The sequence below is a fragment of the Canis lupus genome, chromosome 8, assembly GCF_048164855.1.
Source record: "Canis lupus baileyi chromosome 8, mCanLup2.hap1, whole genome shotgun sequence".
In the NCBI taxonomy this organism is placed as follows: domain Eukaryota; kingdom Metazoa; phylum Chordata; class Mammalia; order Carnivora; family Canidae; genus Canis; species Canis lupus.
The window spans coordinates 38,545,047-38,570,247 of record NC_132845.1 but is presented as its reverse complement, the minus strand read 5'-3'; the positions used below and the strand labels follow the sequence as shown (position 1 = coordinate 38,570,247).

Genomic DNA, 25,201 nt, shown 5'->3' with positions numbered 1-25,201 from the left:
GAGGGGTATTCGGGGCTCGCTGTACTATCTTTGCAACTTCTCTGTAAAACTAAAATGATTCCGAAATAGAAAGTTAATTTTGGAAAACTACTAAAGATCAGAAAGCTGGCACACTGGCGCTCGGCACATTGAAAATGCACACGTCACTTAAATAACGGTGAATAGCTGGGACATTTGGATCAGAAACGTTTAACGTAGGAAATATTATCCCAGAAGGTCATTCTCCCTGCGCGTTTAGACAACGGTCAAGTCCTCTAGGTTCCCATCACGGTTTTCTGACAAAAGCATCTGCATCTTTCAGTGAGGAAGTCAAATGGCACAGCGGTGTCCACCACCGACAAACCCTCCGCTGTGCCGATGTCAGCCAAGACGTCCTCATCCTTCAGCTCCTGACCTTCTGGCGAGATGGACACGTGACCTCTTTGCCCATGGTCATCATCCAGGTGTGTCACCTTAACGATGACTTCCTTTGGACACAAGCTTACAGGGGTCTTCTTAGGTGACATCAACTCTGAGTTATCCAAGGGGCATTTGAGAAGTAACATTATTTCCAGGCCGGTGTTAGGTTTTCTCCAGTACGGAGCCGTTTGGTAGATAATTACTGGGTCACTTAAGGATTGGGGTGGTGGGACGGGGTAGGTGCCGGCATGAGAGGGCTGTTCATGATGGGAAGAACTGAAATGTCTCGTGGATGCCTGGCCTTTCCCTGATGTTCCCGCGACTGCCACGTGGGGGCAGAGACTGATGCCCCTGGTCTTTGCCTGTGTGTGTGTGTGTGTGTGTGTGTGCTCGCATGCACGCCTCCGGCAGTGTAGCTCTGCACCCCACCTGCCTTGCTCCTTCCCCTCCCCACCTTTCCCCACCTCCCCGCATCCCCCAGCCCCCTGGCTACTCTAGGCCTTCGGGGTGGTCCTACTCCTGGCTTCCTTCTCGGGTGCCCGGGAGAGGGATCTGAGTGAGTGAGTCGTGAGTGAGTTGCAGGATCCAGCAGTATTGGCAACGGTTCACCGTTCAATAAACATTGGATGAGTTTAATAGGAAAAAAAAAAAAAACACCTCACCTCAAAAGAAAGAAACAGTCCTCTCTCCCACAGAGTTACAAAATCTGGATTACAATTCAATGTCAGAAAGCCAATTCAGAAGCACTATTATACAGCTACTGGTGGCTCTAGATAAAAGCATAAAGGACTCAAGAGACTTCATGACTACAGAATTTAGATCCAATCAGGCAGAAATTAAAAATCAATTGAATGAGATGCAATCCAAACTAGAAGTCCTAATGACGAGGGTTAACGAGGTGGAAGAACGAGTGAGTGACATAGAAGACAAGTTGATGGCAAAGAGGGAAACTGAAGAAAAAAGAGACAAACAGTTAAAAGAACAGGAAGATAGATTAAGGGAAATAAACGACAGCCTGAGGAAGAAAAACCTACGTTTAATTGGTGTTCCCGAGGGCGCCGAAAGGGACAGAGGGCCAGAATATGTATTTGAACAAATCATAGCTGAAAACTTTCCTAATCTGGGAAGGGAAACAGGCATTCAGATCCAGGAAATAGAGAGATCCCCCCTAAAATCAATAAAAACCGTTCAAAAAAAGAAAAAGGGTTTTTTTTTTTGTTTTTTTTTTTTCCCAAGAATAGCCAGAGGCAGCTGCCCTTTAATGGGGGTAGTTAGTGCAGGAAACAAGTCAGGAGCCTTTAAGGCCTGACAGCACAATATGGCAGATTTTTGAAGTAACTGCAGGTTCAGGAGATGGGCACAGGTGAAGAGCTGGGCATCCAGCCACTCAGTCACAGTGAGCTCTCTGCCAACTCCCTGCCAGCATCCAAAACAGATTGGGTGGGGCACAGAGAGATTCCAAGTCCAGCGCCAGGAGCCCACAGAACAGCATGGAAGGTGACTCAGGTGAGGCTGTCAATGAGCGAATCCCGCATGCTGGTAGCGATGGTGCTTGGCTGGGCTTCGTTCAGCTTGAAGACACTCTCCACCACTGACAGCTCTGTGCTGGTTGTGTCCAGGCCACAGAAGGCAAACCAGTCATTCACCACCATCCCAGCGGCAATCACCTCGCTGCCTCGGTTCACAGTGCCTGCCACAGGGGAACCTGAAGAAGAGAGGACAGCTCGTCTTGGTCTTCAATTGAAGTCTTGGGATGTACCAGCCCTCCCTGATTGCTGAACACAGAGTAGCTGCCTACTAGCACCTGGTCAGCCACGGTCTGTCTAAAGACTTCCACCTTGAGCACGTCAGCCAGGATTTCTTCTGTTTCTCTGTTTCTGTTTTTTTTTTTTTTTCCCTGCATGGGGCAGGGCGGGGGCGGGGGAAGGCTGCTCAATGGGAAGACTGCTTCTCCCTCTCTCTCTGCCCCTCTCCTCCATTTCTGTTTCCCCTCTCTCTCCTCTCCTCTTCCTTCTCAAATAAATAAAATCTTCTAAAAAAAAATTCCAGTCACCAACATACACACTGTAGCAAACACTGCTGGTACCTAGCTAATATGCATTCTTCTTTACCTTTCTTCTTCCTAATAAAAACTTAAAAGGTTAGCCGCAGCATTCACCTTCCTAGGCTTAGTATGACCCTACGGAGCTATCATGGCAGTCCCATTCTTTTGTGTGACTGGCTAATGTGTGGGTAGTTGCTGCTATTCTGGCCAATAAATTATGAAGGATGATTTGCTGGAGAAATTTTGGGTACAACTTCCTAAAGAAAACATCCAAGGAAGCAAAATATCTTTCCTATGTCTCCAGACTTTGTCATGCATAAATAGACACGTCAACTCGTGCCTTCTGGAGGAAACAGACCTATGATGACACCAACTCTAAGGCCAACAGAAGGGAGCAGTTTTTTTATGGGAGGAGGAGGTGGGTGACGTGGGACATGGAGCGAGTGTTGACTGTACCAAATTAAGATCTGCTCACCCCCACCGTAGCCAGATTTTAAAAGCTCTTCAGCCAAAGGTCAATTCTATCCAAGCACGTTTGTTTTGCTAATAATTTCATTCTAGTGTTTATTTATTTTTATTTTGATTTATTTATTTATTTATTTATTTATTTATTTATTTATTTATTTATTTATTTATTTATGATAGTCACAGAGAGAGAGAGAGAGGCAGAGACACAGGCAGAGGGAGAAGCAGGCTCCATGCACCGGGAGCCCGACGTGGGACTCGATCCCGGGTCTCCAGGATCGCGCCCTGGGCCAAAGGCAGGCGCCAAACCGCTGCGCCACCCAGGGATCCCTTTTTATTTTGTTTTTAAAAGATGTATTTATTTATTTGAGAGAGAGAGAGTGAGTGAGTGAGTGCATGCAAGCAAGTGAGGGGAGCGGTGGAAAGAGAACCCTCATGCAGAGGCCCAGCTGAGCAGGGAGTGTGTCCCCGGGGCTCGATCCCAGGACCCTGAGATCATGACCTGCGCTGAAATCACGAGTCAGAGGCCTAGCCGACCAAGGCAGCCAGGCACCCCTCATGGTGGTTTTTAAATGTCGTTGGCCTAGTCAATGAGCAATAAACACCATCAAACTTTCACAGTGTGCACCCCTCATAGCTGGAGCATCGGGGACGCAGGTCCTACAGGAGATGGGACTCCCACCAACCCCAGTGCTGCCCCGTTGGCAGCAGTCTGGGCAGTCTGCTGTGGCACCCAACTCACCAGCAGTGTACCCCAGTTCCCCCTGGAGGCCCTCCCTTACCCTTCAGTCGTGAGCACTAAGCCTGGGCTTCAGGAGGGGCGTGTGCTGTGACCCGCGTGTGGCTAAGGACAATATTGTGTTCCTCTGGGTTCAGGCATGTGGAAACCATGTTGTACCAGGTGTAGGATCCTGGTTCCTTTTTAAAGCTGAATAACATCTGGCATAGTGAACTTTCACATTGAACTTCACCCACAGGTTCAGAAAGCCAATCAGATGCTATTGAAACTTTATAAATATTGGACACAGCACACGCCTGTGACCTGGTTCTTAAGTAAGGGATGTTGGATCCCACCCATAGAAATTCCGGTTCGATGGGTCTGGGGTGTGGCCTGGGCACGAGGTGGTTTCAAAGCTCCCGTTTCAAAGCTCCCGGGTGATCCTAGTCTGCAGCCAAGGTTGAGAACCACTGCCCTGGGGCCTGCTCCTCAGTCTGCTCCTGAGATTCCAGGGGAGGGCAGGAAGCAGGCAGGGTGGGAAGGCTTCCTGGAGGAGAGGCCATGAGCCTCAGGAGGAGAGAGGAGGGCTTGAGCAAAGGCACAGGACAAGAGGCACCATTGAGGGTCCCTCTCAGAGAACCAGCTGATGTCCCTGGACGTTGTGCTTGGGATCTTTTGGGTGCAAGTGAGAAAAAACGGATACACGTGCATTTCAGGGCAAAGGGGTTTGCTGGTGTAGGCACTGGCCTGGATGGGGAGCGAGGGGGGACTGGGGGACCTCAGCCTCCCCGAGGGGTATCCTGAATCAGAATCTTCCTGCTAACCAACCAGACCCCTGGGGGGGGAACTCGTCTGCACATTAAGGTTGAAGAAGCATGGCTTTAGGAGATGGAAAATGAGGACGGAAAAGTAACAGGAGGGGCTATCCTGGCTAGCCGGGGGTTTCCTGCACGCCGGTACAGTAATTGTTACCCACAGATCTCGTCTCCTCGATTTTCAAGTCTGTGCGAGTCCCAGGAGCGTCAGTTTATTGGTGCAAGCAAGGGGCATGTGTATGGCACAGTGTCCCACATGGGCCCCTGCCTGGCGCCCCGGGTTCCCCCAGCTTGTCCCTCAATTGAACAGTGCCTTCCTCCTCTTTCTGTCTCAACATACTGAGCGGCGTGAGCGTTTGACTCATGGGAGGAGCTGGGCTAATCAATAGAAAAAGGAAATCTGGTTTTATTTTTTTTATTTTTTATTTTTTTTAAATTTTTTTAAATTCTTATTTATTTATGATAGTCACACAGAGAGAGAGAATGGCAGAGACACAGGCAGAGGGAGAAGCAGGCTCCATGCACCGGGAACCCGACGTGGGACTCGATCCCAGGTCTCCAGGACCCAGCCCTGGGCCAAAGGCAGGCGCTAAACTGCTGCGCCACCCAGGGATCCCAGGAAATCTGTTTTTAATCGATCATGAGGAATTGCTTGTTTCCATACTTGGCTCTGATCGTGCTCTGTGCTCATTCCCCACACGGTAAGGAGTGTGATGGACTGTCCATCCCGGGTACGTCAGGGACGTGGCCCATCCTTGCTACTCCTGTTCCTACGTCCAGGAAGTCACCTGGAGCCCTGACTTAGCCAACACCGAGGCATCTCTTGGGGGTGGGAGTGGAATACAGGCAGGAATCAACGTTGTCATCAGCTGATCAATAGGTGACCTGTTTACCTTAAAGACGCGTTATTTAATCCAGACAGTGGACGTGTGGACACTCCGTGTTCCACTCCACGGAACTCCCAGCCCAAGCAGGTGAACTCGTACCTGCACGAAGCTTATGTAACTAGGCACCTTCTCCAGAGCCCGCAGCGGCCTCCCTAACCTCCTGCTCCTGAACGCCATTTCAAACAATCGTCCACAAAAACACGCAAATGAGAGAAAAGGTGGCACTGATCTGACCTCTTTGCCCTGGGAGGGTGGAGCCTCGATGTGTTGGCTGTTCTGCATATATCTGGGAATGCCCATTGAAGTGTCTGCTTTTTTGGGGTCGCAGATCAATTTTATCAAGCAGGCAATTTCACAGATACAAAATCTGGGAATAATGACAACCAACAGACCACACCTGGGAAAAGAAGCATTTTTTAAAAATGGGAATGAGTCTGGAATTTGAATGCTGAATAGTTTGAGATTGATTCTTTAAAAAAAAAACTGGATGAGAGGCACCTGCGTGGCTCAGTGGTTTGAGCGTCTGCCTTCAGCCCAGGTCGTGGTCCCGGGATCCAGGGATAGAGTCCCGCATCGGGCTCCGTGCAGGGAGCCTGCTTCTCCCTCTGCCTGTGTCTCTGCCTCTCTCTGTGTGTCTCTCATGAATAAATAAATAAAATCTTAAAAAAAAAAAAAACAGACCGTCAAGACCATCACTCCCATAGTACCCATCCACCAGGTGTTACTAAGTGCGTGAACACCCCATTCTGAAGGTGGAAGTTCTGGGCTGTGTGAAGTGTGCCCTTGCAGGTGTTTATGCATATGCATGTAGAGGTATTTATGTGTGTGCATGTGTTTATGTGAGTGCATGTGTGTGCATGTGCAGGTGTTTATGCATGTATATGCGTGTGCTTCTAGGTGTTTCTGTGTGCTCATGCGCGTGCATGCGGGTGTGGGGCATTTTCTCTGGAGTCAGCACCACTCTCTCTTCTCACGCTGGCCTCTTTGCACCTTTTCTGTAGATCCTGGAACGGGGCAGGGATGTTGGATCCATGAGAGAGAGGGTACATGAGGGAAAAAACCAAAGCTATTTAAAGGAAATAATAAGCAGTATTTATAAAAGTCTGAGACCAAATTCAGTCTGTGCAGTTTATGCAAATTATATATAAATTTTGTGCTACTACACGTTGGCATCTCCAGCTTTTTTACATCTATAGATTGTCCTTTGGAATTTTGGATTGGAAGCCGGCCTAGGCCACTCTGATGCCAACAGATCGCTGGCCGCTGGTCCTCATTGTGGCCCGGCAGCCTGGCCCATGGTGTGCGCACACAGTGCTGTGACCTTCGCACAATAAAGGTGAGCTCTCTCACAGGGATGCTGTCTCAGACAGAATCTGTGTTATTCTACAGGGAGTTCAATGTGGGTGAGGGAAGAAAGGTTTTTTGTTTGTTTGTTTGTTTGTGGGGTTTTTTTTTGAAGCTAAGAATGCAGGTGACATTCAGCCTTTAGCAAACAGGAGGCTCCCAGGAACAGTGTCCTTAGGTGTCTCTCCTACGGTGGATTCATGTTGGAAGGTCCTAGGTGGCTTGGAAAATATGATTAGAAAATAATTTAATTTAAAGAATATGTTAGAGGGGCGTCCGAGTGGCTCAGAGGGTTGTCTGCCTTCGGCTCAGGTTGTGATCTCAGGGTCCTAGGATGGAGTTCTGCATCGGGCTCCCTGCTCAGTGGGGAGCCTGCTTCTCCTTCTCCCTCTGCTCCTCCTCCTTGCTCGTGTGCATGCACTCTCTCTCTCTCAAATAAATAAATAAAATCTTAAAAAAAAAAAAGAATGCAATAGAACCTAATACATCTCACAGATGGTTAACACAATCCAGGGGCCTGTAGACAAGATGTGAACCCCTTTTAATGGGACCAGAATCAGGAGGAGTAAGTCCTGTACCTTGGTGTCAGGGGCACTTTCAGAGATGGGAACTCTGGGGAAGGCCCCACATAGGGCGTGCCAGGGTCCTGGGGCCCTTTCCTTGACCTGGGGCAGCAGCTCTGCCAGGGTCCTGGCAGCCCAGCCACGAGCTCAGGGCAGCCCGCTTGAGGGTGGACAGGTGTGCGACCCCCATGGCACACCTTGGGGGCAGGGGCCTGGCTGCCGGAGACCCAGGGAGGTGGCTGGAGAGACCAAAGGTTTGGCCTGAACCTGTGTCTTCCTTCGTCGTTTACTAGAGGCCTGGAGACCAATGACAGCCTCCTGAGCCTCTGTAGCCTCGCTCTAAATGAAGAGCTAACACTTGAGGTGGCGGGTCCTGGGGTCGCTCTGCGGCTCCGATCAGGACTGTTGGTACAAGGCTTCGTTTAGGCCACCCGGGGAGGACGCTTCTGGCAGCGAATTAGGTTTAAAGCTTTAACAAAAATACCAGCGCACCGGGTCGAGTGGCATCCTACCACGAAATCCACGTCCAGCGAGCCCCTCAGAGTGGGACTGCGTGGATGTGACTCCCACGAGGTCATGGTGGATTCGGGTGGGCTCTCCACCCGATGGCAGGTGTCCTCCAGGGAGGCTGCGTGCAGATGCAGACACGCAGAGTGGGGAGCACTGCGCGGCTGCGGGAACACAGTGGGAGGATGCGGCCGCCTCCCCAGGAAGGCCAAGCTCGGCCCGCAGCACCCTAAGCTAGAACAAGCAGGGAGGACTCTGCCCTAGAGCCTCTCGTGGGGGGAGGTCTGCTGACACCCTGATTTAAGGCATCTGGCTTCTGTGGCTCCGGAGGATAAATTTCTGCTGTTGGAGCCTTCCCAGGCTGTGCGGCCTTGTGACCGCGGCCCTGGGGACACAGGCGTAGGTGCCCAGAGGGGCTGGGGCACATCCCGGAGGAGGGATGCCCACGCCCCTGGGGACTCGCCTTTGCCCCTCCCGCCTCCCGCATGAGCAACCGCCTCGAGTGACGAGTGACGGCGGCTGGAAGCAGGGCCTTGCACAAACCTTCAGGTCCGCTTCCACGATAGGCAGGGACTCTGCTCTCTCAACACACCTGCAGCGGTGCCTGGCACACAGGGCAACTGTGCATTTCTTGGGTGAGTGCGTGCAAGACGGAGCGTGGAGAACCAGGAGAATCAGTGCGGCTGCTGTCCACGTGGGGGGCAGTGAGTGATACATAGATAAAAAATAAAGAGTCAATGGACAAAATGATTACGAATGGGATGTGTGCTCTGAAGGAATTATGAATAGGGGGCTGAGATACAAAATAACAGGGAGACCAAGGACAGAATCAAATTGGCCAGGAGACGCCTCTTTAGCGCAGGACATTTAAGGTGACCCTCATTGGTGCGGATGAGGAGCCACACATGGGGAGGAGGAGGGTTCCAGGAATATAGGAGGCTCAGTGCAAAGGCCCTGGGGCAGGAAAGAGCTTAACTGTTCTCAGCACTAGAAATCTGCCCCCCCCCCCCCCAGCCCCAGGACGAGGGCCTGCAGAGTTGGAGACAATGTGGGAAGAGGCTAGGCTAGGAAGGGATGCAGGGCCGTGTCCTCCCAAGCCTTGTCGAGGTGAAGCCCTGCGCCAGGGTAGGTAGTCAGATAAAATACAGGGCACAGAAGTTTGTAGTATAAGTATGTCCCAGGCGATATTTGGGACACATACAAAAATAATTCATTGTTTATCTGAAATTTAACAGATGTCCTGTATTTTTATTTGCTAAATCTGGCAACTCTAGCTCTGGGAACTGAAAGACCTATGGTGTCTTTCTGCCAAATTACTCCAAGTTTAAAAAAATGTCCGCATCCGCCCCCTTGCCATGATGTCCACTCAGAAGACTTTTAATCTCCAATTCTTTCATGCCCGGGTCCCTTGGGCTTCTCTGGGGCTCCCTCCCTGGGCACAGGGTGCACACGCAGGTGGCCCATTTGTGGGTGGGAGGTGCAGGGGGTCTGGGTTGGCTTCAGGAAGCCTCTGGAGGATTCAAGGTGGAGAAGATACATGTTCCAAGTTTTTTTTTTTTTTTCCCCAGCCAAGATTTCTCTTCATTGATGTGGAATTCATGTCAAGTACAAGCAACCATGTCAACGTGAACAATGGGGTGACATTTAGTGTTAGGGAGGAACAGGCCGCGAGGAAACCAGTCAGCAGAGGTCAGTCAGGCCCCTCCCCTGCCACCCAGGCCCTACCACACGCCGTCCCCACTCCTCTCCCGGGGCTGGTGTGTTCGCTTTCACACCCACATTTTCACACTAATAAAAGTATTCACGAGCAGCTAATGAGAACTGATCGCAGCAGCGTTTGATGCCGGGAACCTGCCCACGGCCTCTTCAAAAGAACTCTGTGACTAGGTTCTGTGCACCCCTTTCCTAGTGGACAGGCTAAGGCACAGAGAAGCCAAGCAACCTGCCCAAGGACACACAGCTGTCGTAGGCTCCAACTCCACCAAGAATTACCAGTTCCCCTGAGAACTTGATCATTACGGCCTTAAGACTTTTACTGTCTCCCCCCTCCCCCCGAACCCTCCATGCAAAGAAAATCAAGGCCAAATTCTTAAAATAAAAATGACGTCGATTTGAGAGATTATTGACTGAGGTTCAAACGAGGGCAGATGACTTTCAATTGCTGGGGTTCTGGATTAGTAAAATATCTGTCATTTTCTTTGTTAAATGTGTGCTTGGATTTTTTTTATTTTTATTTTTTATTTTTTATTTTTTATTTTTTTAGTGCTTGGTTTTTTAAAAAAGGTGTTCCAGCATCTCAGGCTCACAGCTACGAATCCTAAACCAGAAGCCCGTGGAGTCACTCATCACCGGCACTCACTCAGCATTTCCCTCCCAGCCCCATGGCTGCTGGTGGCCGCAAGACCAACCAACACCTTTACAGCTTCTTGCTTTTCTTGCCACTCGTCTGACTGGGCGAAGATGAGCTCGCTCACGGGTGTTGGCGTTTCACCTCACGCTCTCCTTCCGTCTGAAATAGAAATATTATATGATTTTACCACTAGTAACAGCACATGGTGTAAATACAACTTAATATTTTGTGCTTCGCGGTGTTGTTCTGATCCACCTGTCAGGTTAATATTTTCCTGGGTAAACTTTCTTAAATGCTTGGAATAGATTTTTTTCAAGAAACAGAATAAAAAGTGGATAAAGTTCTTATCTACACTGCATACATTATGGGTAAAAGCCATATGAGCTCTCAAAGGAAACGGTGTTAATCTTGAACAAATTACTTTGTGAATTATTAGATGCTATGGGGACCCCCCCCCCCCCCGCTGTTTGTGTGATCAGCAAATTTTGAATTGATTCTCTCTAGGAACATTAACCACAGTGAAATGTGCCCGACAGGGGTATTAGTAAAATCTCTGTATTAATTTAAAAAGGAAAAAGGTAATTATATTCTCTGTCAGGTCCCTTAAATCATTTTCTATTTGGGAATTCTTGGAGCTGCTTGAGGTTTTGCTCAGGTCTGTGGGTGAGCTGGGCCGGAGGCTGCGGAGGTGGCTGCGGGGCTGGGACCCAGCTGGGCTGGAGGTTTGTGGGGAGGATCTGCTGAGCCTGCGGCCCCCGGGCCGCCTCCCTCAGCCCCGCACCTGGTGATCGGACCTGCCCTTGGCCGCAGACCGGCTGGAGGCTGGCAGTGAGCAGCAGGAGAAGTTTGTGGGGGTGACCCCCCTTCATCAGTGCCTCCTGGCACTGTCGGCGCTTGGGGTGCAGCTCTTTATTGTGGGGGCTGTGGGATGTGCACCCCAGGCCTCTGCACACCAGGCACCGGTGCTTCCCGTCCCCCCTCCCAGCGGTGATACCCCACAGCCTACCAACATCGCCCCATGTCCCCTGAGGGACAGAATGGCCATCCTCGGGTCAAGACTCACTGTACCGCGATGGCCGGAGGACGGCTATCATTGAGGGTGGGTGCGGATTTAGCAGATAGAACTACAGGACGCCTGGTTAAAGCTGAACCTCGCAGAAGCAACAAAAAATTTTTTTAGTATGAGTATGACTCAAACATTACATGGGCCATACTGGGCATCCTGTGTTTTCTCTGGCAGTGTGTAGAGGGCACAGTGGGGGAAAGGTTGCGGCTGGGGAGAAATCGGACCCTGAACCAAGCCCCCTGGTGAAGCCAAAGCGGCCACTGACTTGGGGACAATGGGAGGGTCAGGGGCAATGTCTGGGAAGGACCTGAGTCCTGCTAGATCTGAGCTCCCAATGGAAGGCCAAATGCAGTGACGTGTTTGCGAGGAAGCTAACGTGCTGGGAGGTGTGTTTTCCCTTTTCAGTATCTGGGAAAGATGATCAAATTTTATGATTTTATAAAAATGCTACTCCTAAAATATTTACTTCTTTTTTTAATAAAAGATTTTTATTTATTTATTCATGAGAGACAGAGAGAGAGAGAGAGAGAGAGAGAGGCAGACATACAGGCAGAGGGAGAAGCAGGCTCCCTACAGGGAGCCTGAGGCGGGACTTGGTCCTGGGTCTCCAGGATCACGCCCTGGGCCGAAGGCAGGCACCAACTGCAGAGTCACCCAGGTGTCCCCTCTTTGTTTTTTTTTTTTTTTAATTTTTTTTTTTATTTATGATAGTCACACACACACACACAGAGAGAGAGAGAGAGAGAGGCAGAGACACAGGCAGAGAGAGAAGCAGTCTCCATGCACCGGGAGCCCGACGTGGGATTCGATCCCGGGTCTCCAGGATCGCGCCCTGGGCCAAAGGCAGGCGCCAAACCACTGCGCCACCCAGGGATCCCCCCTCTTTGGTTTTAATGAATATTTTGTATGATTCCATTTTATCTTTTCCCTTAGTGCATCAATATGTGTCTTTTAACAAAAAGTTTAGTGGTTTGCAAAACTCCTGATTCTTTATTTTTTTTAAAGATTATTTATTTATTTATTCATAGAGACACAGAGAGAGAGAGAGAGGCAGAGACACAGGCAGAGGGGGAAGCAGGCTCCATGCAGTGAGCTTGATGTGGGACTCGATCCTGGGACTCCAGAATCACGCCCTGGACCGAAGGTGGAGCTAAACCACACTGAGCCATCCGGACTGCCCCTCCTGGTTCTTTAAAAAGAGTATAGAATAAAACCTGAAAGACCATGTTCATACTCTCCAGTCCCTGAGTCCTACTTCTGGAGGTGATTGCACCCCACAATTGCTAACAAGTTATTATGTGTTCTATTAGAAATCTGTATCTATATAAATGTAGATTTTTCTATCTATATAAATATAGATTTTTCTATCTATAGAAAATAGATTTTGGGATCCCTGGATGGCTCAGTGGTTTAGCGCCTGCCTTCCACCCAGGCAGTGATCCTGGAGTCCCAGGATCGAGGCCCACATCGGACTCCCTGCATGGAGCCTGCTTCTCCCTCTGCCTGTGTCTCTGGCTCTCTGTGAATAAATGAAAAAATCTTAAAAAAAAGAAAATAGATTTTTATCTATATTTCTATCTATAGAAATATAGTCAAGCAAATAAATACACACATCCTCACGTGGCATGCAGCTTCTGAGATGGGCCTGTGGCTCCTGGTTCCTGGGGTCCATGCCCTGTCTCTTCTTGAGTATGGGGGAAACTAGTGTGAAGGGCGTGGCTTCCATGATTAGATTGCGAACTGGGCCTGCATCTTGCTAGCAGACCCCTGTTCCTTCTCCACTTTCCAGCTTTGATGAAGCAAGCTGCCAGCATGGGGAGTCCTATGGTCCACAGCCAACAGACCCCAAATGATCAAGTTCTGCCCATAGCCATGCGATCCTAGATGCAGATTCTTTTCAGCCGAGCCTTCAGATGAGACCCCAGCCCGAGACATCCTGTAGGAGGCCCCATGTAGAGGACCCAGTGAAGCCGTGCCTGCATTCCCGACCCCCAGAAATGGTGATGATTAAGGGGCATCCTCCAGGCTGTCATGTGGTGGTTTGTTACATAGCAACAGGTAACTCAGATGCCTTCTCTTGACGCAAATGGGATCGCTCTCTTATGCTGTTGTGAGTGCTCTAGGAAATTACATACCAGAGTTGGTCAAAAAGAAGAAACGTGACCAGAAAAAGGACTAAGGAGTAAAACTGGACAGTTTCCGATCTTGAGACAGGACAGTCCTGCCGTGGATGTGCAGATGGGGCACCAGCTGTGCACCCGCTTCCTTGCGAGTTTCACCAAATGGTAACTTGCTGCCCTAAAGGTGCTGAGAAATGAAGTTGGTGTCAAGTTACACCCAGTGTTTAAGAAAAAGTACAAAAAAAAAGTGCAAATTAAAATCAGAAGTGCCCAGCTCGAGACCTTTTAGCATGGAATTGGAAACCTGGGAGTGATGGTGTTGTGAGCCTCATGCTTTGTGGGTCACTTCTCTGCACCGTGACTGCCGTGGCTGACATTTGAGGTCAGGTACCCGGGTAAAACGGAACACCACCCAGACCTACGTGCTATTAACTTTAGATAGGGAACAATTTTCCCCTCTTATTGACACCTTTACTCTTGGTTATTTGATATAATGCTCTCAAGACTTTAGAAAAGCACTTTTACACTGTTTCTCAAATGCCACGCTTTCCCTGGCAAAACACCAGGACTAGCAAGCGTGGAGCCTTTCCACCTAAGCTTGGACCCGCCTGATCCCTCCACTTTGGCCAGTATCATGGAGCTTCAACTTGCAGAGAGGAAACATCCCAGCCCTCAGAAGTTAACAGCTAATTCTGTTCCTTTCTCAAATATTCATCTGTCCCACCAACCAGCAACGTGTCTCTAAAACACACCGGCTGCTGACTGATTCCCCTCAAGGGCAGCTAACCTGTGCTTTTATATAATGGATGCATTGCAGTCACGTTCATCACAAAACAGTCCTACACAGACACCAGTGATTTCTAGGGTCCAATCATAAAGGTAATCTCGGGAAAAGATTCTCTAGCAGGGAAAATTGTGCTTTTGATGGCTGATTTTTACTTCCTGAGATACACCTGTGTTTTTAACACCCACATGTAAGATTTCCACCAACACAAGTCACCTTGCTCAATCCCTACCCCCACCCCCACAGGAATACCTTTATGCCAAGAGAGTATCTAGAAGGGAGGTCAATAATTCTTTCTATAAAAAGCCAAATAGTAATTATTTTAGATTTAGTGGGGCACATGGTCTCAGTGAAACGATTTAAGCCTGCTGTTGTAGCATAAAAGCAGCTCTAGACTCTATGAACACCAGAGGGTGTGGTTGTATCCCATTAAAACTTTCTGGAAGCTTAAATTAAAATTTCATATCATTTCCACATGTCATGAAATATTCTTTTGATTTCTTCAACCGTTAGAAAAATGTAAAAACCATCATATGGCCCACCAGCTGTACAAGAACAGGTGGTGGCCAGATTTCATCCACAAGCCATAGTTTGCTAACCCCTGATCGAGAGAGTATATGTCATTTTCATGCTTCAAAAACTCTTCCTTCTGGGTCTGGATATTTTCAATGCCTGTCAGGGCTGGATTGCACAATTACATTTTTGCAGAAGGTGTCAATATCTAACAATCCCATTCATCCATGCATTTATATTGGCTTAAAAATGCCATTTGTCAATTTTTGCATGTTTTCTTTTAAAGATAAATTTGGTCCATTTACAATAACTGTCATTACTGACATGTTTGGACCTGTTTCTAATATCATTTCAGTTTATACCATTTTTTGTCTTTCTTTTTAATCCTTTTCTTATTAAAAAATTGATATGTATATTTCATATCACATAATAACATAAGAGTTTAGCATCTTTTCATCCCTTGGTTCTTCTCCCATTCCATTATATTGATAACTTTTAGAACTGTTTTATTATGGATGTATTTTCTCCAATCTGGCATTAGAGATTTCTTGAGGACAATAATGATATTTTTCAAGGAATTTTAGCACTTTCACTTCATATGTATCTTGTAGCTTTTCTTATTTAATACTTCATCCCAAACAGCTTTGTATGGATCTTGTGTCTCAAAGTTTCTCTCTTAAAAATATTTTTTGTCGGGATCCCTGGGTGGTGCAGCGGTTTAGCACCTGCCTTTGGCCCAGGGTGCGATCCTGGAGACCCGGGATCGAATCCCATGTCGGGCTCCCGGTGCATGGAGCCTGCTTCTCCCTCTGCCTATGTCTCTCTCTCTCTCTCTCTCTCTCTCTCTCTCTCCCTGTGACTATCATAAATAAATAAAAATTAAAAAAAATTTTTTTTGTCATGCCCTCATATTTGAAGGCAGTTCAGCTGGATATAAAATTCTGAATTTGAAGTTATTTTCCTTTAATATTTTGAAAATACTATTCCACTTTTTTTTAGCATGCAGTTTCACTAATTTTTTAAAAATATTTTATTTATTTATTTGACAGAGAAAGAGAGAGAGCACAAGCAGAGGGAGCAGTAGGCTTCCCCCTGAGGAGGGAGCCTGATATGGGGCTTGATCCCAGGACCCTGGAATCATGACCAAAGCCAAAGACAGACACTTCATCCACTGAGCTACCCAGGTACCCTGCAGTTTCACTATTGACACATTTGTTAACGTGCTCGTGGGGTTGATCTTTTAAAATTATTATTATTGAGGTATAATCCATGTACTATAAAATTCACTCTTTTAAAGTGTATGTACAGTTTACTGGTTTCTACTATATTCACAAAATTGTGCAACCATCCCCACACCCTAACCACAAAGCATTTATGTTGTGAAAAAAAGAATCCCTGTACTCATTAGCAGCCACTCCCTGTTACCTCCCACCCCTAGCTTCTGGCACTCTCTGATCTAATTTCTGCCTTTATGGATTTGCCCATTCTGGCCGTTCCATGTCAAAGGAGAAAACCCTGTTCAACTCTTCACCCCATCCCACAACCCTTCACATCAGGTCTTTACCATCTCTTCCTCTTACAGGTTGTATTGCATCTCTGAAATATATGTCTCAGCCCTAACCCCCAGGACCTTAACAAGATTAAGGTGAGGTCATTGGGATGGCCCCTAATCCAGTATAACTGGTGCTCTTATACAAAGAGGAAATTTAGACATAGGTGTAAAGTGTTGTTGATGTGAAGCTACAAAAGTATCAGAGGTTGTCAGCAAACACAAAAAGATGGAAAGAGTAAGACAGATCCCCTCTAGAACTTTCAGGGGGCTCCATGCCCCACCTCACTCCCTGCATGCCAGCACCCTGGCCTGTCCTCAGTTCCTTGGAGACATACAGGACAGGTCCAGACAGACAGGACCATGAGGATAGGGCCACACTTGAGAGGTTGGCAGAGCAGTGAGCTGGAAAAAGCCTGGGTCCCTGATAGCTTCGCCCAGGAATCCTAGAGTGCGTGCCTTTGGACTTATGTATGAGGAAGAAACAAACTTCTCTCTTGTTTATGTCTCTGTTATTTGTTTACTGTTATTTGCAGTCAGGGTCAGCTTCATGGGTATGCCTCTTATGTGGTGGCCCGGAGGTCCCCAGTTAGAGGAGCTCCACGTTGGGTTTACCATCTGCTGTTGTAGTCTTGAAATTTTTATTAATATTTGAACAAGGAGCTCTGTGTTTTCATTGTGAACTGCCCCCCCCCCCCCATAGCTGGTTCTGTTTGCAGCTGGATCTCATCTCAAAAGATACAATGTGACTCTGAAGCCTGCACTCTTCCTACTTCCTGGACAGCCATTCTCTCAGCGATCTAGTTCCAAGATCAATCCTTTGTGCCTGAAGTGTAAGGGATGTGGATTACTTTTACCTCTTGGAGTCCATTGGCCTTTCTGTTCAAAAGACAGCAAATTTCCTTAAAATTCAGGACTTTGGTGGGGTGACTCCATCCCAGCTCCAGGGTTGGGCATTTGAAAGTAGGCCTAAGACAATCAATGCTTTCCATCCCCTGGTCATAGGGATTGATTTGGGATGGGGACAGTGACCCACTTCCAGCCAATGACACTCAAACCCAGAATTTGTACTTTGTAGGGAAAATGAGCTTCACAGGGATGCAGAGAAGCTGAGACTCAAAGACACGGTTTCAGCCTCTGGATTGAGTTTTGTCTCAACCACCCTGACTTTCCAGGTGCTGGAGCCAATAAAATGTACCACCAGCACCACCATCTTTTTCTTTAAAGCCAGTTGAATTGTATTTCCTGTCACTTGCTATGGCAAAAACCCTAATTAATCCATACAATTTTCTCAAAAGGATACCTTCATAGTGATATCTTAATGAAACTATTCAGGACTATAGTCTTTGCAAGGTTTTGATGTCTTGCTATTGTTGTTGTTTGGGGGCCACTTTAACACAGCAAATCATATTTGGTGAAGTGACCAAGATGCCTTATAAGAAGCCTGTGCAGCTTCTCTATCACAGGGTCAGAAGGACTCTGTTTAGCTATAGTACAGTTTTAGGTCTGGAAGAAGTACACTCACAGCTACACAGGGTGAGAGATAAAGGCAATGAACAGCATAAAATATCTTTATTAAGACCTTAGTAAGCAACGATTTCTGCCATCCCTGAGAATATAGGAAACTGGAAAACACTATGATTTTGGCTTCTCTACAATGTGTATCCTCAGTGTGGTATAATTCATAGGGTCGGTATGATTCAATATTTTTTGGGGGTGGGAGAGGGTGTGGTTAAAGACACACAATATTTACCATTTTAAACACTTTTAAGTGTACAATTTAATGACGTTAGCATATTCACCAAGGTTCTCTTTCCAGAACCTTTTCATCATCCCAAACAAGATTCAATCTTTTATACTCTATATTTAAAAATTACAAGGGGCATCTGGGTGGCTGTAGGTTGAGCGTCTGACTCTTGATTTTGGCTCAGGTCATGAGAACGAGCCCGTCATCAAGGTCCATGCTGAGTGCAGTGTCTGCTTACGGTTCTCTCTCCCTCTGCCCCTCCCTCCCCTGTTTGCATGCAAACACTCTCTCTCAATGAGTAAATAAATAATTTTTTTGAGATAAAAAATTATAACAAAGAACACTGACACAAAGATAAATTTGATCCAGTTGGGAAACTTTTCATCTTCAGAGGCTGATTCCGTCTCCAGCCGTGTAATGGCAAACATACACTCATGCCAGAACTCTGGAAGCATTTATAGGGGTAGGTAAAGGATTTTCAGATGTTGATCACCTAGGATGAGTCTGGGAACTAGAATTCGAATCTATCATTCCTAATTTCTAACTCCCTGTAACATTTTACTATTTTGTCAAGTGGGTTATAAATTAAAAATTGGATCAAAATTCTCCCTCTACCTGTGTCCCTGCCTCTGTGTGTGTGTGTGTGTGTCTCATGAATAAATAAATAAAATCTTAAAAAAAAAAAAAAAAAAAACCTTGGGATCCCTGGGTGGCGCAGCGGTTTGGCACCTGCCTTTGGCCCAGGGCGTGATCCTGGAGACCTGGGATCGAATCCCACGTCGGGCTCCCAGTGCATGGAGCCTGCTTCTCCCTCTGCCTATGTCTCTGCCTCTCTCTCTCTCTCTCTCTCTGTGTGACTATCATAAATAAATAAAAATTAAAAACAAAAACAAAAACAAAAAAAACCCTTGTAATTGCAACATGTACCCTGAGTTGACCTCTCCTCCCATAAGTTAATTATTTAAAAGTAGATCTATACAGAAAGTATGTTGTAAATTTGAACATATTTTGTCTACAGTTATGGTTTGAAGAACATCATTTTTTTCAAAATATTTCCAAGGTTTTCCGGTTACAAATATGGAGACTGATGTAATAAATGCATCTTAATTGAGAGCCTAGCAAAATATAAATGAAAAGATGTGATACGCAGTCTTTTTTTCCCCTATTAATCCGTGGTTTAAAGCCTTTGAAATAATTTGGTCAGTAGTCGGTATTGTGTGAAATGGTGACCCCCCAAACAGTCTGACAGTTCCCTGGCATGCCGTTTTTCAACAGCATGTTGTAATTATAATGGATTTTATTGACATCATAAATATGGGAGCACAGGTGGTACCCATTTCCAGTTGTTTAATTGAAGAAATGAAAGATCTTGTAATATACAGTTGACACAGAGAATTTATCAAGCCACAATAAAATTTTGAAATAGCTGTGACCCTGGGGTCATAAAATGACTGATCAAGAGAAAAAAAATTTATGAAATAGAAGTGATTATATTGACTTATTTTATGCTTAGCTGTAATACCAGCAGTGAATGTACTGCCTCCCGCTGCTTCTATTCTATTGGAGAAATAGATACAAATATCATCTGAAATCATAAGCTACCATTAAACGATAAAACACAGTCAACTCTTATTTTTAAGAATACTGACATAGGGGCCCTGGGTAGCTGAGTCGGTGAAGCATTGGACTCTTGGTTTCCGCTTAGGTCATGATCCCAGGGTCATGGGACGGAGCCCCACGTCCGGCTGGCGCTCAGTGCAGAGTCCAGAGTCCGCTGGAGATTCTCTCCCCACGCCCCCATCCTCCCCTCACCCTTGACCCCGCTCTCTCTGCCTCTCAAAATAAATAAAATATTTTAAAAAGTGGCGGGGAAGGGCAGCAGGGTGGCTCAGTGGTTGAGCATTTGCCTTCAGCTCCAGTGATCCTGGAGACCCGAGATCGAGTCCGGCATCGGGATCCCTGTGTGGAGCCTGCTTCTCCCTCTGCCTGTGTCTCTGTCTCTCTCTGTGTGTCTCTCATGAATAAATAAATAGATAAATTTTAAAAAAGAATACTGAGCGCTCCCCAAAAAGTGAAGGGTCCTGGACTTCAACCGTATGGCCTTTTGAAGCTAACGTCATGCGTACAGATTAAGAGGTGAAGAAAAGCTGTTGGTGACTCTCTTCAGAACAGTAACTGGGGCTATGTGACAGATGACCTTTTCTTGTACAACTCGAATAATATCTCATTTAGGGGTGGCACACGAGGAGAATCCCAGTTAGTGTACCATGCCACCTGTTTTCCTTCCACATCTTCCCCTCCATGACCTCCCAGGGAGGGTGACACCTGCTATGACCCTCAGGGGCCTAAAAGCCAAGCAGGGGAGGCTCATCGTGTTCATTTACATTTCACACGAAGATGAGTAATGCTTCTAAGGCCGAAGAGTGAATCCGGAATCCGTTTTGGGCTAGAGCTGGGAGCAGCCGGCGGCCCGTTCTGCACCTTGCCACCTGCTGGAGGCCTGTCCCTGTCACGGCAGGGGCTGGGCTCCGAGAGGACCCAGCTCTCATGACACCGCTGTGGGGCGGGGGGGTGGGGGGGCGAGAGGCACAAACAGATCCCCTGCATACCTCCCCGCACCCAGGGTTTACCTTTGTGCTCATCTCTCGCACCCGACCTGTCCAAACCTTTCATCTGACAGATAAGGAAACAAAGCTCAGAAAGTCTTGACCGACACAGCTGATTAGTGCAAAGCTGAAATTTGGCCGGACAGCTGGACTTGTGGGGGTGATGACTCGCCCTAGCACCCCTGAACTCCCCACGCCTCTGCTGTGAGAGGAGAGCGCTGACGAGTGCCTGCTGAAAGGAAGCACCTAGAGAAACAGGTACTGAGCTTGTCTCAGGGCAATCATTTAAAATTTTTCAGTGTCTTCCGTGTCGTCGGGGTTTCCTGTTGCTACCTTAAGCACGTGCTGGTGACCCATGCAGACAGGCTATCGTGCTTTGAGCACATTACCGAACGTGTAGACAAACCCAACAAGGAGCACAGCCCAGGATCTGGACCCAGAGGGGAGGCAGTGGGCGCCGCGCGTGGAAATCTCCCCGCTCAGCGAGTGTGCCCGTCCTCGGAGCCATTGTGAGCACTAGGATCGGCAAGTGAGTAGCAGCTGTCATTCACAGTGGCACAGTGGCTTCAGCCAAGGGGGCTCTTGAAAATGTTTTCCAGCAGTAATAACGAAGTGATGCGCGTCATGGACAATGAAGTGGAGGAAATGGAAATAAAGACCTTGCTGTCACGGGGCCGCCAGCTGTTACATATCTTTAAAAACATTTGTACACTCGCACACATGACACACATGAAATTAATTTCTAAATACGAATTCATTACTTACATAAACATCTTGGGGAAATGGGCTTTTTTTAGAGACATGGTGGGAAAGTGGCTAGAGTTTTAAATTGAGTCCAAATTCGAGAAAGCAATGAATGCCAAACCAAAGAACTGTGACTTTATTTTATTTATTTTAAAGGTGTGTGTGTGTGTTTTTTTAATTCATGAGAGACACAGAGACAGACAGAGGCAGAGACACAGGCAGAGGGAGAAGCAGGCTCCCTGCAGGGAGCCTGACGTGGGACTCAGTCTGGGGTCTCCAGGATCACGCCCTGGGCCAAAGGCGACGCTAAACCACTGAGCCACCAGGGCTGCCCAGAATTGTGACTTTAATGCAGGGTACTGCAAGCGATAGGTCACAGGGCAAATCTGACCCACTGCTTATCTTGTCTGTGAGAGATGAGCATGCCCATTTGTTCAGGTATTATCTGTGGGCAATTTTTTTCACTCTAGGGGTAGAGTTGAGTCATTTCAACAGAGACCAGATGGCCCGCAGAGCCCTTTATGTATATGCTCCTTTACAGAAACATGCGGGTGCATGCTAGGATAGACAGTATTGAAGGTTCTGGACCAGAGGAATGCTGTGATGGAAGCCATGAGATCCTGACCCGGCAGGAGGGTGCACGATGGGCTGGAGCAGGGTGCTAACAGCGGTCAGATACAAGGCCACCAGAGCCCAAATGAAGGTGGTCACAATAAATATGGGGAGAAAAGGACAGGTTTGAGAGATATTTCAAAGAAAACCAGAACGTGACACCTGGTTAGATAAAAGAGCAGAAGTGCAGGTTCAAGGCTACTTTGAGTCTGGGTGCTCAGGTTCCCAGCTCCGTGTTCATCACAACTGAACGAGCAGCTGGCCTAGGGTGAGCAGCTCACTGTAGTTTTAAACATACCTGGTCCCACAAACTGCGTGAAAAGCCTGCAGATGGCTGGCGACGTACAGCTGGGACTTGAGCGGTCCGTGGTGCGCCTGCGGTAATGCAAGTGGTAAAGGTCTGTGGCAACAGCCGAGGAAGGTTTGGACAAATGATATGTGTCTGATATAAACTGTGATGAGAAGTTTCCCATGACAGCCCTCCAAAGAGGCGGGCCCTTCCTAATGTCACATGAGTAACTTCCTGCGGGGGGTGGGGGGGGTTGGTTGGGGGGAGGGCAGCCAGAGTCTGCTCCAAGGACCCTGCTGGTGACCTCCCCCACCCCACCCCACCGTCCCCTCCCTCAGCACGATCCCTTCAGCACAGTGGGCATCAGGCATGTGGGGCACACACAGGACATGCTGTACACGGACTACAGACGCTCTGGGGTCCCAGGCCCACTCAGGGCTCACTTTAGCTTACCCCAGAGCGTCGCCTACCTCGGGCCCTAGTAGGCTCTCCAGTTCCACTTGGAAGTTCTGCCTCGGATTCACATCACTTTGGGGCAGGTGCCAATGTCTCTGCTTTTCCTCTCTCTGAGGGTGGAACATGTCAAGTTCTTTCTGGCTTGGGCCACCCAGACTTGAGAAGGGATCTGTTCTTCCCACAGCCCCCTGGATTCTGACTCAGCAGTTGGCATGGATTATCCCTAGAATTTACCAGAATGTTCCTGGGCTCTCAGTGCTCAGGCCACTCCGTGGTTGCTACTGCCTTTTTTTTTTTTTCCCATAAACTCTCTCCTTTATGAGGCTTCTTCACACTTTCCCGAATCCAGCTCCCCCCATCTTGTTCACCCCAATAGTCCCTAATCGCTTCTGATTGCCCCACTCATGGGTTACCTCACTCCTCTTCTTCAGGAGAACTTGTGCAAAAATGTGCACAAATATCTGTAACTATTAGCACATCTACAATCTATTTAAATGTTGGCTGGTCCTGGACAGACAGAGGAGTAGGGAGTGAGACAATCAGTACTTGGTCAATCAGTATTTCCACTCCTGGGAGGGAGACTGTAATCACAGGATCGACTTCAGAAAAGTTATTTTGTTGTTACATTAATAAAAGGTGGTCTTGTAATTCATTAAAATAGTTGTCAATCTTTTCCTCCGGATTAGTAAGTGTAAAGTTGATTACTATATATTTTTCCGGTCACTTCCTTGTGACAGGCTCCTAGATGGTTTGACAGGTGCCATGCACTGGGGAGGTGACAAGCATAGCCGTATACCATTTCTTTAGCCAGACACGCAAGCTATTTTACCTCTGACCTTTGTTCGCTCATCCTTGACTTCTTCATCAAGGGGCAAGCCTAGGCTTTCCTGTCCTCGTTTCTGTTCACATTCAACCAAAATGTATTAACAAGTCAATTCTATTGTTAAGAACAAACCAAGTTCACAGAATTGATATAAAAAATGGAAGGAATGAATTCTTTTCTCATCCAGAGGTTCCCAAGCTCATTATTAACATCAAACAATCCCACTTTTTTAGGCTTGTGTTTCCAAGCCCACGTGTCTTATAAAAAGCCTTTTGTGTCTTACTGAGGGTGACTGCTTAATCTTAGATAGCTTTCAGAGAGAATTAATCTACTAAAATATGAAAAAATTGAACAAAAAATTTAAATATTACTCCCCTACTGAGGCACAAATGAAAAATGCATGCAAACTATTTTTTAAAGATTTTCTTTACTTATACATGAGAGACAGAGACACAGGCAGAGGGAGAAGCAGGCTTTCTGCAGGGAGCCCCATGTGAGACTCGATCCCAGGACCCTGGGATGATGACCTGAGCCAAAGGCAGATGCCAAACTACTGAGCCACCCTGGCGTCCTTTCCCTTTAAAATTGACTTAATGGGACAACTGGGTGGCTCAGCGGTTGAGCACCTCCCTTCAGCCCAAGGGCAGGATCCTGGAGTCCTGGGATTGAGTCCCCTATCAGGCTCCCTGCATGGAGCTTGCTTCTATCTGCTTGTGCTTCTGCCTCTCTCTCTGTGTGTCATAAATAAATAAATAAATAAATAATAAATAAATAAAATCTTTAAAATAAATAAATAAAATTGACTTAAAATGTCAGCTCAGGGCAGCCCCGGTGGCTCAGCGGTTTAGCCCTGCCTGCAGCCCAGGGTGTGATCCTGGAGACCTAGGATCGAGTCCCGTGTCCCCGTGTCGGGCTCCTGCATGGAGCCTGCTTCTCCCTCCTCCTGTGTCTCTGCCTCTCTCTCTCTCTATGCCTATAATAAATAAATAAATAAATCTTTGAAAAAAAATGTCAGCTCACTCTTTTGGAAAGATCAAGACCCACTCTTTTAAAGACGAAGACTGGAAAGGAATATTGAAAATTTAAAAATCCTTTATTAAATTTGAAGTGGTTGGAATGCAGGTTATTCTTTATTTGGCTTTCGATTATTATCTGGGCAATTAAAAAAAAAACCTAACAGAAGAGGAAAAGTAGGAGCTATGTTGGGATGAGAAAAAAAATTTTAAAAATATATATGTTGGGATGAGATCACAAAACGTGCCCCTGATGTTGTATTTTTCTTTTTAATATATGATCGGTATACTAAGTATCAAAGTTGTTTTTCCTAAAAGGAGAAGCTCACTAGCTTAAATGATGCTGCCTGCGGACAGCAGTCTGGGACAAAGCTAACGGATCCAGCTGTTGGATCTTGGGTCACCTGCCCCCATCAGTGCTCTAGCAACACAAATCAGTGTGCAAGTCCTTAGGACACAAGGGTTTCCCAACGGCACTAAGAGCGGGGCTCCCCTCCCGGAGTTGCGGGCAGACCCGGCCCGGGAGCTCCGCCGCGCACCTCACCGATCCCAGCCCAGCTCGCCGCAGGTCTGGGGCGATGCGCTCTGCGCGGAGGACCCCTCGTTCTCTGGTCTCCCCGAGGCTTGCCAGTCAGCTGCGGGACCGCAGGGAGACCGCAGGGGCGGAGCCAGAGCCAGGAGTGGGCGGGCCGGGGGCGGAGCCAGAGCCAGGGATAGGCGGGGCCGGCGTGTGGGCGTGGCAAGAGCGCGGCGAAGGGCGGGGTCAAGCATGGGCGGGGCGAAGGTC

The 25,201-nt window shown here is 47.5% G+C and overlaps 1 pseudogene; it reads right to left on the bottom strand.

The window, feature by feature from the left end:
- Positions 1-1,664: 1,664 nt before the first annotated feature.
- LOC140639179 (eukaryotic translation initiation factor 6 pseudogene) lies at positions 1,665-25,185 on the bottom strand (annotated as a pseudogene).
- Positions 25,186-25,201: the final 16 nt, after the last annotated feature.